Source organism: Culex quinquefasciatus, chromosome 2 (assembly GCF_015732765.1).
Source record: "Culex quinquefasciatus strain JHB chromosome 2, VPISU_Cqui_1.0_pri_paternal, whole genome shotgun sequence".
In the NCBI taxonomy this organism is placed as follows: Eukaryota; Metazoa; Arthropoda; class Insecta; order Diptera; family Culicidae; genus Culex; species Culex quinquefasciatus.
In genome coordinates this window covers 201,915,724-201,935,794 of record NC_051862.1, presented here as the reverse complement: position 1 = coordinate 201,935,794, position 20,071 = coordinate 201,915,724, and the positions used below count along the sequence as shown (strand labels likewise).

Genomic DNA, 20,071 nt, shown 5'->3' with positions numbered 1-20,071 from the left:
CCTTTTCAAAAATTACAACAAAAAAATGCAATTACAAGCCTTGCAATCAACATTTTGATGTTCATTTTTGTAAAAATCAAAGACTTAAAGATTTTTTGGATGGGAAAATGGAGACAATTGCTCGTTTTATTTTTATTTTTGAAAAAAAATGCTCCCTGAATTTTTGAGCTGTCTTTGAAGGAGGGGAGCGACATAATTTCTAGATTTATTAGCAACGGCCTAATCGTTAGGGACCATCCATAAACCACGTGGACACTTTTTTTTGAAAATCTTTTTTGTATGGAGCGTGGACAATAGCAAACCCCCTAATTACACCTTCCAAATTTATAAAGTTATTTCTGTAGGTTGGTTCTGTTAATAAATAAAAACATCACAAACTGATCCCTCTTGAGCGAAATCCAAAACGCCCACTGTAGTTGTGTAGTGCAGTCCGCAAACAACCACAAAATTGAAAATCCCCAGTTTGTGAAAACTTTTCCCATGGGTACAAGACAGTTGGCAGCATCAACAGCCTCACCACCAGTGTTCCGTGAAGTATTTTGCCGCCAAAAACATTAACAATGCCACCACCAGCGGAACCAACTTCACCAACACGGGACAACTCGTCGCCGATATCACAGCTGAACGGTTCCGTACAAGTTCCGGTGTGTGATGACGCCCAGCTCTGGTGAGTCGAAATTTTTATTATTATAATACGGTTTTTGTTGCGAAAACGTGGGCGTGGGTTGTGTGGGGCTCGGCTCTATCTATTCATAATTTCGGTGCTGTTCTTCTGTGGATTTTGTGGTTTTCGATCGCGTTGAATTTTCCATAAATATTTATATCGTGTGTTCAGGACTGGCAGCCACAAAATGTGTATTCGCGAGAAACTCGCGGTTTCCACTCATGAATTGGTGTGGTTAACCAGAGATTAAAGCCCCTGGAGCTATGCAAATTAAATAATTTATCGTCCATTATACAGCGAGAGTGCACGGTCCATTGTTTAATTAAAATGATTGGTAGTTGCGGACTATCCTTCCCGAGTTAAAGGTCGTAAATAGTTCATGAATACACAAAAGCTAACAGTGTCGATGGGCTAAGTCACATTAATTGCTGTGAAATTTAGCGTGGGATTCTGGAAATAGTCCATAAATCTAGGATAAAAACAGAAAACTCAATATTAACAGAAGCTGATTGCTCTTTTCCTAAGCAATAAGAAGGTCGGAAATGTAACACTGAAAAAAATGTGAACAAAGTCAACAAAGTTCATACAGCTTTTCTTCCGTGCCAACGAAAATTTTCTTCTGGGTCAGACATTTCCACGCATTCAACACATCATCCCACCCAAAAACGATTATTTATGAAGTCCCAGGCAAGATGGATGGACGCCGGCCATTAGATTAAGGAGGTACTAATGGCAACACACACAGTCAGTGTTGCCATTAATATTTATGACGCCGGAATGCCATCTCTCTCCCCACGAGGTGACGGTGCTGCTCTCTAGATGGAGTTGCAAAAGCTTAGGCCGAAGGGCCGTAATTCCTATTTGATTAGACGATTATTGGAATTGTGCGGCGATTAACTTCCGATTGGGTGCCAAATGGTCAGGAAAAGGTGGTAAATAATGCAACAGCTGGAGGGTAGTGGAATGAAACGTGACACGTAATTGTAATTGAAATTTGATTTTTTTTGTTTAAAGTTGTAAATTTAAACAGAAATGTTTTTCTTATTAAGATTTCCGTTAAATTACATTGATTAAATCCAAACAGCAGAAATAAAACGCGCCAAAATGAAAATCAAACCCTTTTCCCAACTCTTTCTCCAAACAAACCCCAATCCCCTTTTTTCATTGAACCGCTCCCGCAAAATCACTGTTTGTTTTCACTCTCGCACGGTACGTTTGGTTGGAAAAATAAGCCGAGCCGACGACGCCCGTTTTCCTCTTTTATCTGTTCCCTAGATAGCAAGCAGCATGGATGCTGAGAAAATATTGAAAATCTTTCAAGCTAAATGAACTCAGCCTGGTTCGGTGCCAGCCGTTTTGTGTTATTTGCAAATCAAACAAAACTGGAGATCTAGGGAAGGGGAATTTATTTTTGACTTATTTAACTCTTGTTTTAACTCAGTTTTTTAAACTCAGTTGAATTATAAGAACATTTACCCTAGCTAAGTCGCAACCGGCGCCAAGCCCTTTCATCTCTGCGGCCGCAAAAACGGAAGAAACGTATATTCTACGTACATGGGAGGCAGGAAGACGGACGTCAATCGAGTGGAAAACAGCTCTCTTAAGTGCACGCGTCCGGAATTGATGGATGTTTAAGGGGCAGTTTAAAGTGCAATTTTGCGCGCGTACCAAGACTCGCTATAAGTCATACCGCCGCGTCTAAGGAGACTGGCGCGGCTTCCATGTTTTATGATGTGCTGGATTTGTTTTACGACTTGACGTGGACTGGGGTTTCAAGACGGTTGATTTGCATCAATACTGACACTTTTACGAGTTGTGAACAAATTGAAGCGGAAGTGCGTCAATTTAGAATATCTTTCTGTTTCAAATTTCTCTATAAAAGTAGAACTGTAAATTCAATTTGTTTATTTTGTTTGATTTCTTTTATGTGTAGAATTTGTTCAATTTGCCGAAATTTGTAAAATTTGCCGAAATGTGTAAAATTTGCCGAAATTTTTTAAATTTGCCGAAATTTGTAAAATTTGCCGAAATTTGTAAAATTTGCCAAAATTTGTAAAATTTGCTGAAATTTGTAAAATTTGCCGAAATTTGTAAAATTTGCCGAAATTTGTAAAATTTGCCGAAATTTGTAAAATTTGCCGAAATTTGTAAAATTTGCCGAAATTTGTAAAATTTGCCGAAATTTGTAAAATTTGCCGAAATTTGTAAAATTTGCCGAAATTTGTAAAAGTTACCGAAATTTGTAAAATTTGCCGAAATTTGTAAAATTTGCAGAAATTTGTAAAATTTGACAAAATTTGTAAAATTTGCTGAAATTTGTAAAATTTGCCGAAAATTGTAAAATTTGCCGAAATTTGTAAAATTTGCCGAAATTTGTAAAATTTGCCGAAATTTGTAAAATTTGCCGAAATTTGTAAAATTTGCCAAAAATTGGTAAAATTTGCCAAAAATTGGTAAAATTTGCCAAAAATTGGTAAAATTTGCTGAAATTTGTAAAATTTTCCGAAATTTGTAAAATCTGCCAAAATTTTTAAAATTTGCCGAAATTTGCCAAAAGTTGTTAAATTCTCCGAATTTGTAAAATTTGCCGAAATGTGGAAAATTTGTAAAATTTTTAAAATTTGTAAAATTTGTAAAATTTGTAAAATTTGTAAAATTTGTAAAATTTGTAAAATTTGTAAAATTTGTAAAATTTGTAAAATTTGTAAAATTTGTAAAATTTGTAAAATTTGTAAAATTTGTAAAATTTGTAAAATTTGTAAAATTTGTAAAATTTGTAAAATTTGTAAAATTTGTAAAATTTGTAAAATTTGTAAAATTTGTAAAATTTGTAAAATTTGTAAAATTGGTAAAATTTGTAAAATTTGTAAAATTTGTAAAATTTGTAAAATTTGTAAAATTTGTAAAATTTGTAAAATTTGTAAAATTTGTAAAATTTGTAAAATTTGTAATATTTACCGAAATTTGTACAATTTGCATAAATTTGTAAAATTTGCATTTGTTCAATTTGTGCAATTTGATCAATTTGTTCAATTTGTTCAATTTGTTCAATTTGTTCAATTTGTTCAATTTGTTCAATTTGTTCAATTTGTTCAATTTGTTCAATTTGTTCAATTTGTTCAATTTGTTCAATTTGTTCAATTTGTTCAATTTGTTCAATTTGTTCAATTTGTTCAATTTGTTCAATTTGTTCAATTTGTTCAATTTGTTCAATTTGTTCAATTTGTTCAATTTGTTCAATTTGTTCAATTTGTTCAATTTGTTCAATTTGTTCAATTTGTTCAATTTGTTCAATTTGTTCAATTTGTTCAATTTGTTCAATTTGTTCAGATTCTGCAAGTTTGTTATTTTTTTTTCTTGTTATTCAATTTAATTTTTTATATTAAATTATGTTTTTTTTCAGCCTGAAATGAAATATTTTCATTTCGGAATAAATTTTCGAACTTTAACTTTTTATCTAGCTTGAATAATTTAACCTAGTGTTAAATATTCTGTACAGTTTAAACCATAAAAAAAAATTAAAATTCCTGTCAGTAATTACACACGCTTATTAAATCATATTTGAATCAACTTTATTCAACAAGCTTTTTAATTCTTCCCTGAAACCATTATAGAAATGTTCTTTTCATTAAGCCAAAATGCCGTCTTTGTTTTAGTTCGGATAATAGGATAAAAATCAGTTTTTCCCCGAACAAAAATTGATTAAATTTCACCAATCCCTGTAAACTGGTTCTTCGAATATTGCTGTTTTTTGTCCACTATCCACGCAAACGTTTATTCAGCTTGCCAGCGCAAATTTGGCGGCGCACAAAATGTTTGCGTTTAATTAATGTGTGCTGCTATCAAAGAGCTTTTCGCGCGCTGACGCCATCGTCGATATGAGGTTTACATTTTTCATAAATTTTCACTTGACGTCATTCGGTTGAATTTTGGTGAATTTTTTACCGAGAGGCAGGAAGTTTGCCAAAACCGCATGAAAAATTGACACCATAGGTCGCAAAAAAAAAGCTGCTCCTCTTCGCGTTACCACTATTTGCACGGGCTAAAGTTTAACCACGGCAACCGCAGGGCTTTCAGGACGATGGAGGAACCACAGCCGCGTAAATCACCAAACGATGATCTGCCGTGGAGCATCAATTTCACGCACGAACAGCTCGCTGTCTCTCTTGTGGGCTTTGAAAAATATTTTTTTCAAGTTTTCTCTGAAACGAGTTTTAAACGAAAAAAGAAAAGTGGCATGTTTTAGCCAGCTTCTGCGAAAATATGAACAAATATTGAATTTATATCTTTCATCTCCAGCTGTCACTAGCATAAAATCGTCCTGTCACTTAGCAAGTGACAGCTCCAACTGGGTAGCTGTCAGCTGTTCGTGTTTGAGATTGTACGTGATAATCCTCAACTCGTTCTGAGAAAAATAAAAAGTGAAATTTCGCTCGAAAAAAGAGCTCAACTCTATTCTCCGACTTTTGACAAGGGAGATTACGTGAGTCGCCAACACACCTTTCCAGGTGTGGAAAGGTTTTTGCCAACTTTGCCGTTTGTGTTGTGTGCACTACACGTGGCTTGTGGTTAGAGGTTTTCCCTCCTTTTTTCCCTGCGACAAACGTGGTCGACAGAAGGGATGAAATGTTAAATCCAGCTTTGCAAATGTTACTTTTTATTTATTTTCTATGTTTGAAAAGGGATTTGGATTTGTTGAAAATAAGTTCAAATTAAAAAAAAAAAAACACTAACTTTTTCGAACATTTCAACTATAAGTAACTCTGAGTTCAATTTGTTGGGTGGTGACGCGCGGTCAATTATGTGGCATTGTGTGTGAAAAGAAAAGAATTTTATTTCGTGTTTCATCCTGGTTGGCTTGCCCACAAGCAGAAGAAAATCAGTTCAATTTGTTGGGTGGTGACGCGCGGTCAATTATGAGGCATTGTGTGTGAAAAGAAAAGAATTTTATTTCGTGTTTCATCCTGGTTGGCTTGCCCACAAGCAGAAGAAAATCAGTTCAATTTGTTGGGTGGTGACGCGCGGTCAATTATGAGGCATTGTGTGTGAAAAGAAAAGAATTTTATTTCGTGTTTCATCCTGGTTGGCTTGCCCACAAGCAGAAGAAAATCAGTTCAATTTGTTGGGTGGTGACGCGCGGTCAATTATGTGGCATTGTGTGTGAAAAGAAAAGAATTTTATTTCGTGTTTCATCCTGGTTGGCTTGCCCACAAGTAGAAGAAAATCAGTTCAATTTGTTGGGTGGTGACGCGCGGTCAATTATGAGGCATTATGTGTGAAAAGAAAAGAATTTTATTTCGTGTTTCATCCTGGTTGGCTTGCCCACAAGCAGAAGAAAATCAGTTCAATTTGTTGGGTGGTGACGCGCGGTCAATTATGAGGCATTGTGTGTGAAAAGAAAAGAATTTTATTTCGTGTTTCATCCTGGTTGGCTTGCCCACAAGCAGAAGAAAATCAGTTCAATTTGTTGGGTGGTGACGCGCGGTCAATTATGAGGCATTGTGTGTGAAAAGAAAAGAATTTTATTTCGTGTTTCATCCTGGTTGGCTTGCCCACAAGCAGAAGAAAATCAGTTCAATTTGTTGGGTGGTGACGCGCGGTCAATTATGTGGCATTGTGTGTGAAAAGAAAAGAATTTTATTTCGTGTTTCATCCTGGTTGGCTTGCCCACAAGCAGAAGAAAATCAGTTCAATTTGTTGGGTGGTGACGCGCGGTCAATTATGAGGCATTGTGTGTGAAAAGAAAAGAATTTTATTTCGTGTTTCATCCTGGTTGGCTTGCCCACAAGCAGAAGAAAATCAGTTCAATTTGTTGGGTGGTGACGCGCGGTCAATTATGAGGCATTGTGTGTGAAAAGAAAAGAATTTTATTTCGTGTTTCATCCTGGTTGGCTTGCCCACAAGCAGAAGAAAATCAGTTCAATTTGTTGGGTGGTGACGCGCGGTCAATTATGTGGCATTGTGTGTGAAAAGAAAAGAATTTTATTTCGTGTTTCATCCTGGTTGGCTTGCCCACAAGCAGAAAAAAAATCAGTTCAATTTGTTGGGTGGTGACGCGCGGTCAATTATGTGGCATTGTGTGTGAAAAGAAAAGAATTTTATTTCATGTTTCATCCTGGTTGGCTTGCCCACAAGCAGAAGAAAATCAGTTCAATTTGTTGGGTGGTGACGCGCGGTCAATTATGAGGCATTATGTGTGAAAAGAAAAGAATTTTATTTCGTGTTTCATCCTGGTTGGCTTGCCCACAAGCAGAGGAAAATCAGTTCAATTTGTTGGGTGGTGACGCGCGGTCAATTATGTGGCATTATGTGGCATTGTGTGTGAAAAGAAAAGAATTTTATTTCGTGTTTCATCCTGGTTGACTTGCCAACAAGCAGAAGAAAATCGGTTCAATTTGTTGGGTGGTGACGCGCGGTCAATTATGTGACATTTTGTGTGAAAAGAAGAGAATTTTATTTCGTGTTTCATCCTGGTTGGCTTGCTCAAGTCCTTCCTACATCATCGTTGATCGGAAGGCACGACGTCGTGTGAAATGTTGCATTATAATAAGTTTAAGTGTTACTGTAAATGACTGTAAAAAAGTCCTTCCTATATCATCAATGTCGTCTGGGTAATCATGATGAAAAATTACATTTATTCAGTATTCAAATACCTGTGCGCGAGTGTTTTGGTGTGCTAATTAGAAAGACCTTCCCATAGCATCGTTGCTCAGAAGGCTCGCCGACGGGTTTGTTATGAAAGTCCTCCCCATAGCATCGTAGCTCGGGAGGCATCGAAAAGCCAATACCTTATCCTACTAACCCAAAAAATAATAATCACGTGATGCTTGAAGGAGATGCTGTGGATTCAACGGTCTCAAGCGGTATCAACAAGTATATAGCGAAAAACTATGTGCTTGATGAGTCTGCAACTTCAACTATCGGACTAACATTCCTCCCTTTTGTTGAACTGCAGGCTTCTTGGGAGGGCGCCGGTATTGACTAATAAAGTCGGGGTCTTCAGGGGTTAAACAGTGAACGGATGGTTGGCTCCCACTGATCATTTTTGATTCATTGTTTAACTTCAGCTGATCTGTCAATAACGGAGTAGCAGCTCATTGGCAGTCAACCATGCTCATGCTCATGCTCATGCTCATTTCAACTATAAGTAACTCTTACTTAAAATTTCGTCATTATCACTTGCATAAAGCTCCTCGTAACATTCGGTAATTGTTGTGTGCACATCACTGTCACGCTATCCACCTACCCACCTTTCAATCGAACTGTCAATAGAACAGCTTTCCGTTTTCCGATTAATGGAATACGCAAACATGAGTTTTACATCTCACCAAAATGGGAGCTGTCTGGAATCTCGGTGTCTTATGCAAATTGGATGACGCCACAGCAGAGTAAAATAATTTTAAATTCAAATGATTGCATCTCCTGCAGTGCTCGGATTGCCAATCTAACCCTTGAATTTGTGGAAATGCAGCTTCCTTGTTGGATAGAATTTCCAACGAAAAAGTACATTTTACAATCACAGAAAAAAATCGTAAAAAGCCTGTTCAAAAACTATTTATAAAAACTGAGACAAAGTAAGTCAAAAACTTGTGAAAATTCTTTCCGAAAAATTGTAACTTACAAATTTGTTGCAATTTTTATGCATTTTACTAAATTGCATCGTGAAAAATAAAATCTCAACACCAGATGTTACACATCATCAGCGATTCGGAGTGAAATTTTAAGCAGCGCAAAAAAAAACAACATCTTGATCCCGATTCCAATGTAAGAATTCACGAACGTTGGATATCGTAACGTTCTGGAAAGTTCATGGTGACTGGGTCCCCCTTCAGCCGAATCGATTCTGGATGAAACGTGAAAATTTGAACCAATTTTGCGCTGATGACGTGGGTTGGGTAGTTTCCTGCAATATATTTTTCAACAAAAGTTGGAATACCCCGGTCAAGGGTATTTGGATGAAAAGATTGAAATCCATTTCAACAATTTGTAGTTTGTTTTTCAGCAGTTCTTATGATTTTTTTTCGACTAAATTTTTTTACGAAAATAATTATTTTTATTCAATTAGATTTTTATGTTCTTTTATGATTACATTTCCCCAATAAACTAAAAAGATTTTTGAAAGCATTCACTTTTTAAGATCATCGAATATTAAATTTAGCTAGCAACATTTTGCTTCTTTCAATGTTTTTATTTTTTTTTTTTTTTTATAAATGGGTAATTCTCCACCAACTCACATGAAATCGGAAAAAGTTGCCCCGACCCCTCTTCGATTTTCGTGAAACTTTGTTCTAAGGGGTAATTTTGGTCTCTGATGACGAATCCACACTGCTTGTATGTGGGGATTTTTGGAAAATAAAAAAACCAAGCTTCCCATGCGCCAGTGCCAACGCACACCGCGGGTTTGGTTTTCTAGCTTCGGTACGTGCCTGAACCCATTTTTGTATTGGTATCTTGGTACATCGTACCAGCGCACCACGACACTCTCGGCTCGCCCCATCGGTTTTGTGTCTGGCACTCACCCATGGCATGAACACAGCGTGCCGTGGTACGTGTCGTGGTATTGAACCCGTTTTGTACCGCCAGCGCGTACCACGGCACGTCCCTCGGCTCGTAACGAGTGAAGCACCTTGGCTCATATACCGGGTTCATGCCATGGGTGAGTGCCAGACACAAAACCGACGCGGCAAACCGAGAGTGTCGTGGTGCGCTGGTACGATGAACCAAAATACCCTCGGTTCGTGTGAGTCGGGTACGGGTGTAAACCGAACAAAGCAGGCGCAAAGAAAACCCGAGGTACAGTTGAACCGCGTGTACCGCACGGTGCAGGGAAGCTTGAAAAAAACAGACCGGATACACTCACCCATCAAAAAATATTTTTTTTGAAAAAAAAAAAAATCTGATTTTTGCAATAGACGAGTCACAACAATTGTCGAAGGGCTCATTCTTATGCAAAATTATCTGAGCCTTCCGAAAAAAATACTTTCAAAAGTACACGATTGAGTTTTAGGGGTTGAAAATTAAAAAAAAAAATTGGACAAAATGTTCAAAATCATAGCTTTTTCAAAAAACTTTTTTGTAAAATTCTGATAACTCGTGAAGAATACATGCAAACCCCTTATGTCTACATATCATAATTTTTGTTTGCTCTACAACTTTTTAGAACATTTTTACACTCTTAAATGTAACCCTGCAAAGTTAGAAAAAAAACTCAAAATTTTCACAAAACTACGTATTTCCGAATAAAATATTCAAAATTTCCGTTTTAACAAAGTGGGTATTGAACGAGAGGGATTTTTTCATACATTTCGAATGTTATAACATTTTTTTTAAATACTCCAAATTTTCACAAAACTACGTATTTCCGAAAAAAGTACTCAAAATTTCCGTTTTTACAATGTTGGTATCAAACGATCGGGATTTTTTTATACATTTCGAATGTTATAACATTTTTTTTTTTGAAAATACTCCAAATTTTCACAAAACTACGTATTTTCTTTAAAAAATACTCTAAATTTCCGTTTTTACGATGTGGGTGTCGAACGATCGGGATTTTTGCAGATATTTCGAATGTAATAAAAATATTTTTAAAAAATACTAAAAAATTTCACAAAACTACGTATTTTTGAAAAAAATACCACAAATTTCCGTTTTTACAATGTGGGTATCAAACGATCGGGATTTTTTCATACATTTCAAAAGTTATTATAAAAATGAAAATACTCAAAATTTTCACAAAACAACGTATTTTTGAAAAAAAAAATGATCTGATTATTTGATACCCATATTGTAAAAACTAAAATTTTGAAAAGTTTTACAAAAATACGTAGTTTTGTGAAAATTTGGAGTATTTTCTAAAAATGTTGTTATAACATTCGAAATGTATGAAAAAATCCCGATCTTTTGATACCCACATTGTAAAAACGGAAATTTTGAGTATTTTATTCGAAAATACGTAGTTTTGTGAAAAATTAGAATATTTTCTAAAAATGTTGTTATTATATTCGAAATGTTTAAAAAAAACCCGATCGTTTAATACCCATATTGTAAAAATTGAAATTTTGAGTATTTTATTCGAAAATACGTAGTTTTGTGAAAATTTTCAGTATTTTCTAAAAATGTTGTTATTACATTCAAAATGTATGCATAAAACCCGATCGTTTGATATCCATACTTTAAAAATTTAAATTTTGAGTATTTTTTCGAAAAAAACGTAGTTTTGTGAAAATTTTAAGTAATTTCTAAAAAAATTGTTATTATATTCGAAATGTATGAAATCACCTGATCATTTGATACCCATATTCCAATAACAATATATTTTTGGATTCTTTAGAGAAAAAAAATGCATTTTCAAAATACAGGAAAAATACGTATTTTTGTATGGATAACTGACATCATCCCGATTCCAAAACACTATAATTTTTTGATGTTTGCATGGTTTTTCATACGATTAAAGCCAATGTCTCCCATATAGCCAAAAACCCATAAGCTCTGTGCTTCAGTTAATCACTGGGCCGTGCTTAACCGAGGCAGCTGAACGGTGTAAAACCGGGGAAGTGCAAAACCGAGACGTGCAAAATCGATGCATGACTGTATCATAGCTTTATTGTTTGAAAATTTTGTTTTTTTTCTAAATCATTGTTACTTGGTTGGAAGAAAGCAAAATCTTTTTACAATCGATAAATGTTTCAGCAACAAAAGTATCAAAACACTTAGGCTGGTGCCCCCTTCTAGGTCGGTCTGAAAAATCAGAGGGCGAAAAATATATTTTTTCAAAAACTTCAAATTAGCTGAAATCAATTGAAAATCTCGCATAATTTTTCAAAAGGTCTCATGTACATAGGAAACCCATGACGAATTGTTTGTTTTGAAAAAGTCATCTAGAAATGCATTCCCTTGCGTTTAGAATCATTTTTAGCATGTTTTGGTTTTTTTTTAGTTTTTGAAAAATACTTAAAGTATTTTTTCACTATTTTTTTCATAAAATTTTACATTTTTTGAAAACTAATGACTGCAACACATTTCAAGTAGCGTAAAATGCATTTTTGAAACGTTTTTTTAATGCATTTTTAGAGTTTATGGCTTGTTATTTATGATTAAATATATTTTTATCATTTTCTGAAAAAAGAAAGACATAGGTATTTATAATTTGTTTTAGCAAACTTAATCCTTGGAGTGGACCGGATTCCATAATAATTTTAAAACCATCCGTCGGGCCGCAGTTTGGTCAAGATTTATATCATTCTATGTATTTTAATTTAATTAGTATTATCACAAATTACTAATTAAGATCACGAATTTCAAATGATGATACTTGTAATACATAACGGAAGTAGCCCCTCCTTTTCCAATCAAATTACATAGGAAGCAATCAAAAATTCTGCCTCGTCATCGTTCCCACAGTCACACCCACTCAAGAGAAAAAAGAACAGAAATGCTTTTGCCCAAAGTTCCGCCAGACCTCGACCCAATTACCGAGGGTCTTACCAAGGACCATTCCGACGGACGAAGTCGTCGTCGCCGTCGTCAGTTGCGACGGCGTCCCGTCATAAATTAACCAATGAAAACATTTGACCATGGCAGTAGCGATACTTCGGAAGCAATTAACACCCATCAAGCTGAAGCCGTACCAAAGTGGCTCAACTCCTCCCTATTTGCCCCCCCCCCCCCCAAAAAGGGTGGCCATTGTTTGGACTAGTAATTAGCACGCCAAAATAGAACGACCACCACAATGTGGATGGGACGTTTCGATTTTCGGAGGGGGGGTTATTTGCGGATGACATGACCATTTTCCGCTTGGCTCAAATGACTGGGCGTCATTTTGCGTTGAATTATGAAAATGAAGTTGATTTAGTCTGCCCACCGAACCGGTAATTTCCTGGTGCAAACTTTGTTTAGCAAATTTCCTAGCGCAAACCAGAAAAAGCATTATTCACGGCATTATGCTTCGGTAGGTTAATTGAAATTTTGTCACGGTGTATGCAAATGAAAACATCACTCCGTCGTCGTGTTGACACTGTTCAACAAGGATCATTAGGATAATGAAGCTGCCTGGGCTTTGTTGTGCCTGTCTGGGAGGACAACAAAAAGAGACAACAGCTCTAGAGTATCACTTTCCGGGAAGTTTGGCTGGGACAGATAGACACTGGGGGTGTCTGATATCTTGCCAAGGGTGGTTTCGGGGAGAAGATTCAGGCTAATTCCGATACTTCTTCGCTGGAATTTGGATGATATTGCAATTTGATTGAGTTACACGTTACATCAGAATCAGATAATAGACGTTACAGAATTGCTATCAGCTGTAAAAATGCTTTAGGAGACATCATTCTTCAAACTGACTGTAATACACAAAACTCAGGAATGCGGAGTCGAGTCTTATTTCAAACGACTCCTAATCCGACTCCAACTTTTACACAGTGTTAAGAATATCTAAAAAAATGTATTAATAACATCACTCACATGTTCAGTTCACAATTGCGAGAATCCGTAAACATGGGTGACATTTATTTTCGGGATGACATTGATAGATCAAACTTTTGTTTTACAAAATGATACATACGGATGATATACAAACATAGTGGTATGGAATCATACTAAGCTTGGTAGACAAGAGGTTGTTTTCAAGTAATTTTGAAATGTTTCAATCGTTGATTAGCTTGAATTATGAAAACATTGATAAATAGGACTATTTAAACACTTTAAAGTGTCTTGTATTTCTCAATTTAAATAAGTTCAAACTGCATTATCGGATTCTTTACCATTATAAGTTTCTATGTTACAAGTCAAAAGCGTTATTGAAACAATAATCAAGAATAGATTCTAATCAAATATCAAAAATCAAGAATACCATCAGATTTAAACACCTTTTCAGTAAAACAATTTTAAAAGCAAATTTGGATTTTGTTTTTTCAATAATAATAAATGAACCTCAAATTTACATTCATTGTATTAAAAGTTTATAAATAAGCTAAACAAATATTTAATTGTTTTTTTTTGCGAATAAAACATTCAAAGAAACCTAGCATTCATGATCGATTTGACACAAGAAATCAATTTGCCGACATTTAGGTTGAAATTTAAAATGAAACACATCAACTATCAAAGTCACCCAGGTTTTGAAATAAACCAGTTTCAACATCACTTAATATTTTTTAAAGCTCTATTGAATTTATTTGAAAATACTTACACGGACATTTTGTGATTTCATTAATTTAAGCATATAACCATGATAAAATTCTTACCGAATGAATATTTGAAAAATGAATTAAAATTCTATCACCTTGATTTATGGTATAACATTTTTAAGGATCAATTCTTTAAGATTTTTGCAGAGAAATTGTATACATTAAGGTAAATTTCACAAAGGCTTAAAAATGTTTTCACTTTTTAAGTACTGGTAGTGAACCTTTATTTTTAATGATCTCAAAAAACAGTGATTCTCATTTTTCCTTGAAAAAAATGACCAAAAAAATCATTTTTTTATAAAATTTTAATCTTTTTTAAACTTTTAAACGAGTTTAAATTATTGTTGAAGAAATTGAAATTTTAAATGCATATAAATTTGAGTTTTTTTTCAATTGATAAGATTTTTTTGAAAATATTCTTAAAAATATTTGCAATGGTCCAAATACTCACAAAAACTATAATTTTCTTTAATTTTTTTTAGTTTTTCCAATTCTTAAATTTTTTTTTGTGGAGTTTTGATAATTTAACAATTGTTGAGAGTTTTTCAAATTACTAGAAATGGGGTCCAGGTCACCTGGGTACACTTTTGGACTCCACCTTCACCGATTTGGACCAAACTTGGAGGGGACGTTCATCTATTGATAGAAAATTCCAAGTTTGGTGCTAATTGGACCATCCCTCTATTTATGGCACCGCCCTCTTTTTTGAAGATTTTCTGAAAAAGTTTGATTTTGCGCTGCACTCTGGCCTATGAATTCAAATCCGAAATAAGTTCCTCACATGTAAAAAAACCGAACTATGCGGGAATCATCCCTTTTTAAGTAAATCGCTGTATTTTGGCAATAGTTCATTTTAGTTTGAGATCTACATTGATGAATATTTAAAATTGTCCGGGTAACACGATGGTGATAAAATAAAACAAATATAAATATAGAGAATTGGTCAAAACTGAATTGTTATACTAAAAACGTAAAAATACAATTTTAGTGGGCATTAAAGGGTTAAAATTTTGTTCTTATCGAAGTCCTTGGATAATTTTCTTTAAAAGGAACCTGTAAAAAGTCTTTTGCTTAAGTATTTGTTACGTTATTAAAAGAAAAAAAGTTTTTTAGAAAATCGTCAAAAAAGAAGGGATGGTTCAATCAGCACCAAACTTGGGATTTCTGTTAACTATCGATAGATGAACGTTCCCTCCAAGTTTGGTCCAAATCAGTGAAGGTCAAGTCCAAAAGTGTACTCAGTTGACCTGGAATGACTTAAACTTTGGAAGTTCTGAAAAATAAAATATAAAAAAAAATAGATTTTTCGAACTTTTTAAATTTTTAATAATTTATTAAAAACTTTAAATCTCGAGTTTGTAAGTCCTGTAAGCTCTGGTGTTTAATATGATTGTTGGATCTTTAAAAGAACTTTAGATAGGTTTCAAAAATTATAATTTTATTTAATTATAGTAAAATTAAAAAAAGATGTTTCTCGAATTTTAAAAATGTTAATATCTTTTTAATAAATAAGAAGTTATTTATAAACTCTTTTTAAAAAATTAAAAATTTTCAGATCATAACTTTTTTATGACTTTTCAAACTTCCGAAAAAAAATGTTTTTTTCTTCAAATGTTCAGAACCGTGACAATGTTTAGAATTGAAAAAAAAAACTCTTTATATTTTAAAGATTTTTTTTGATTTTTCGGAAGTATGTATCCTTTAAAAATTTGAAATATAATAGAATTTTCATAAAAAATTGGAATTTTAAATTATTTTAGTTTTTTTTTACCATTACAATTTTATAAATAAGAAAAAAATAGTCTGAAGGTCCTGCAAAGTTAGGAGTTTTTAGAATGTTTATGGTACAATTTTAAACCTTCAATATTAATAAAAAGTGAATGTACTTTTCTTTCAGCAATGAATTGATAAAATTAAATTATAAAAATTTGACTACACAACCACATTTGTTTACTTTTGTATGAGTTATGGCACTACAAACATGGTTAAGAGAGAATTAATAGGTTATTTGGTGATCAAAGTGAAATAACACAACCTATTCAATCAAAATAAAAATGTTTGAAAAACATAATGGCATCTGATAATTTTCTTGATCCAATTCGCGGTTGAAAAAATAAATTTAAAAAATATAAAAAATCTGCGAACTGACCTACATTATAATAAATTTTGAACATTAAACAAATTAATACATTTTGCTAAATTTTAGAAAATTCCAACTTGGGATTTATCAGGCATTTTCTAGTCCGGCTCCGACTACAGCTATTAGAGTTATGACATCTCCGACTCCAGGTCCCCAAAAAGACCCGACTCCACCGACTCCGGCATCGACTCCGGCTCCGACTTTGACTTCGACTCCGCAGCCCTGCACAAAACATATTAAACACTCGACTTCAATATTCAATATCTCGTGAACAACAAGGAATACACTACCAGAATGAGAAAACCATTTGTAAAATTTTCACAAAAACGCAATGGTGAGTTTAATAAAAAAAAAACTAAGCAACAAGTTTTCCTTTGCACAACCCAAAAATAAATTTTGAAAAGATCAACCCAGTCATCATCAAACATTCAACGAACTCGTATCCCAATCCCCAACATATGAAAATTTCACCCCCGAACGTCCACCGGCGACATCGTTCTAGAACAAAAACTGTCACTTTCATTTGTGAACCCGTGCCAACCCACACCGGGTTGCCCGTTTTGGGGAGGGAAATTGTTTGCCCTGCCTGTTTTTGTCGCTTTCCCAGTCTGGGGGTGACCTTGTTTTTCTTTGATTATTAAAATTCTTGGAAGAGGAATAAAAGGGAGTCTGGGTGTTTCACCAAATTTATGGAAGAATCAAGCGGGGAGTCTCGGTGGACTTCAAAGCCTTGATTTGCTTAAGGGTTACAATTGAGTTATTTAGGGGTTGCAACGGCTGCCAGTTTTAAAATTAATTTGAAAAGTTTGCCCCTCCTTAATTGGTGGTATAAATCAGGCGGCGCAACGTGGTTAAGTGCCATTTGGTGAAGTCATTATGTTACAGTGGGTGACTTTTGAAGGTCAAGTTCAAAAACGGGCTATTACCACTTAACCGGTGAAGTTCAAGAATCACAACGACTGTGTCAGGTTGAGCTCAATCTCCATCAACTTAACGCAAAATCATTTGGTCTTGATTTATGGCCACGGTCAGTTCTAGAGGGAGAGACGGGTACTTCTAATAGGATAAGTGGCTTCTTGTTCAATTAGTTCTAAATTGAATTGGTACACTCGCCACGGAAGCTCTCCTCCACGATGAACATGGTCGTCGTCGTCGTAGCCAATAAAGTATAGACGGTACTGGAAGCAGTTGCTGCTACGCGGTTGAGTTGAGCTGCTGTCTGGGTATAAACCGTTGGTAAACCGAAAGGGGTAAACCGCCCATGAAGGTGGTTGGAATGATAGGTGACTTGAAGGATTTAGGGGAATTTGGGGAGACATTGACCATTTTCGAAGTCAAGTGGATCTCAAGTTCAATTCTATCTCAACATCTTAAACTTATTTGAAGAAAAAAAAGTCACTCTTGAAAAAATCTCAACCGTAGTCCCCACCCTCAACAAGGAAACACTTTGTGGGTGGTGGGAAATAATCAATATTGGTTTCTGCCCACCCTGATGAATGTCACCCGCACTATCCCATACAGCCGTATGTTACAGCACGCGCAAAAGGGAAAAGGAAGCAAGCAAGTGAATTCAACAGGTGTGTGCTAGAGGCCTGCTTGATTAACTGTGCGGTCTGCGGTTTGAGCTATTAAAGTGGAATAATTGGATTTTCGTGCGATTATATGCCTTATCCACGTGTGGAAAGGGCTCCTGCAGAAGAACGGGCTTTTGAGAGCGTGGTTCTAGTGTTACGAATTATTTATGATGTAATTACACAAGTTTTTGTAACTTTTGCAGTATGTTGAATTATGTTTGTCTAGTTGTTTATTGATTTTCTTATCGTTGCAAAATTCTCTTCGTTTGATTAATCTTTGTTTCTTGAATAATGTTTGAAATAAAATTTACAATTAATAATCAAAGGGTTTCAAATTTGAGATGAGAATTGATCTCTTGATAAAATGATAAGATAAACGTATCCCAAATGCAACTGGAATCAATAAAAATTACAAAAAAAAACTGAGAAATCATAATAATTTATGTGCTCTTCTAGTTAAAAATAAAATAAAATAGGGAACTTTAAAAAAATCTTTTACTTCGATTTTTTCATAATAAAGTAAGGCCGTTGCAAATATTTTTCAAAGTTTATGTCACCCGCCCCTTCAAAGTCGAGCTCCTTCAAAATCAGGGAACAAAATTTTTTTTCCGAAAAACTTCATAATTTTAATGAAAATTAAAGTTTAATCAACCGAAAACCAGTTAAAATACATTTTCCTGCGTTTATAATCTTATTTAGCTTGTTCGAACTCTTATGAAGATATTTAAAATTTTTATGAAATACCAACGTAAAGAACCTCGAATTTTTTTTGCGGAATATTCACGGAATATAATCAATGATATTTTGAAAACTAATGATTGGAAAGCAACTAGACGCGTGTAAAATGCATTTTAAAACACTTTTTTCCTCAAAATGTTGAACCTTGGCTTGTCATTTAAATTTTAATATTTTTTTTCTATTTTTTGTCCCCCTCCCCTCCCTTCAATTTTGGTCACAGCCGAAGAACATAAACGTTAAAAAATATTTGCAATGGCCTAAGTTTCAAAGCATAATCAACAAATAAAATCATAAAATACTGTATTTTTTCGACATTTCTCAAACAATCATAAAAAGTATCAAGTGATTAAAAATTTCCATGCATTTTCATTGTTTTAGAGTTTTTCGAATGTAATAATAAAATTTGTAAGAAATATCGTAATTTTAGAAAATACTACAATTTTCAGAATTTACAATAAGTGTCTCAAATGATTTGAAATTGTGCATGCATTTTTACTGGTTTTGAATTTTTTGAATCAAATTCTAAAATTTACACAATATACCGTATTTTTCGATAATACTCAAATTATCATAATTGGCACCATGGGTGGGTATCAAATGATTCAAAATTTGGTATGCCTTTCCACTGTTTTACAGTTTTTGAACTTCCACAAAATACCGAATTTTAAAAAAATATTTGATTCTAAGCTGCTTAGCTCTAAAACAGTTTAAAATTTAGAATTAGAATTTAATTTAGAATTAAATACACCAATTTCACAAAATGCTGTATTTTTTCAAAAATATATTCTCAAATTTGAAAAAATTTAAATATGTGTATCAAACAAGGCATTGTGTTTCGTATGCTAGCCAAATAGCAAAATTATGAAAATTTGAGTTTTTTCATAAAAATAAGATATTTTGTGAAAATTATGGCATTAAATCCAAAAACATTAAAACAGTAAAAATGCTTGCAAAATGTCGATCGTCTGAAATTGGGTATTAAAAAATATGTTATTTTGTGAAATTTTTGTATTTCATTAAAAATCCTGGAATAGAAATATTCATAACGCAAATTATGAAAATTTGAGAATTTCTAAAAAGACATCATTTGTGCGTAAAAATTTAAATAGTGCTTAAAAATATGTTAACAGTGAAAATGTCGAAACGACTGATTCGAATTTTGCAAAGTATAGAAAATTGGATTATTTCCAAAAAAATATGCAGATTTGTGTAAATTTTAGTATTTTATTCAATAACTCTACAAAAATTTAAATGCAGGTTAAATTTCCAATCGTTTGATATTGCAAATTATGAAAACTCGATCTTTTTTAAGAATACGATATTTTGTGAAATTGAAGTATTTCATTACAATGAACTCTAATAAAAGTGAAAAAAAAACAAACAAAATTCGCTTTTTTGATACCCATTTTGCAAATTTAGAAAATTTGAGTATTTATAAAAGACATTAATTTGTGCGGGAACATTTTAATATTGTTTAAAAAAATACAAAACAATAAAAATGTTTCCAAAATTTCGAATCGATTGATTCTTTTATTGCAAAATATTGAAAATTGGGGCATTTCCAAAAATTATGTAAATTTGTAAAAATTATAGTATTTCATTTAATAACTTTAAAAAATAAAAATGCATGTTAAATTTATAATCGTTTGATGCTGATATTGCAAATTATACAAAACTCAATTTGAAAAAAATAACATATTTTGTGAAATTTTAGTACTTCATTACAATGGAATCTAACAAAAGTGAAAAAAAAACAAACAAAATTCGCTTTTTT

General features: G+C 33.7%; 1 protein-coding gene across 8 annotated transcripts in view; it reads left to right on the top strand.

Annotated features, from left to right (window-relative positions):
* Positions 1-20,071, top strand: part of LOC6047907 (calcitonin gene-related peptide type 1 receptor) — a 175,612-nt gene that overhangs the window by 90,693 nt on the left and 64,848 nt on the right. For 4 of the 8 annotated variants that reach the window (XM_038252074.1, XM_038252080.1, XM_038252078.1 and 1 more), the window contains one exon: positions 345-667. The gene's annotated coding sequence lies outside the window, so the exon portion shown is untranslated. Of the gene's footprint in view, positions 1-332; positions 668-20,071 lie in introns of those variants that run through there. The other 4 variants (XM_038252077.1, XM_038252075.1, XM_038252076.1 and 1 more) reach the window with 2 other exon arrangements.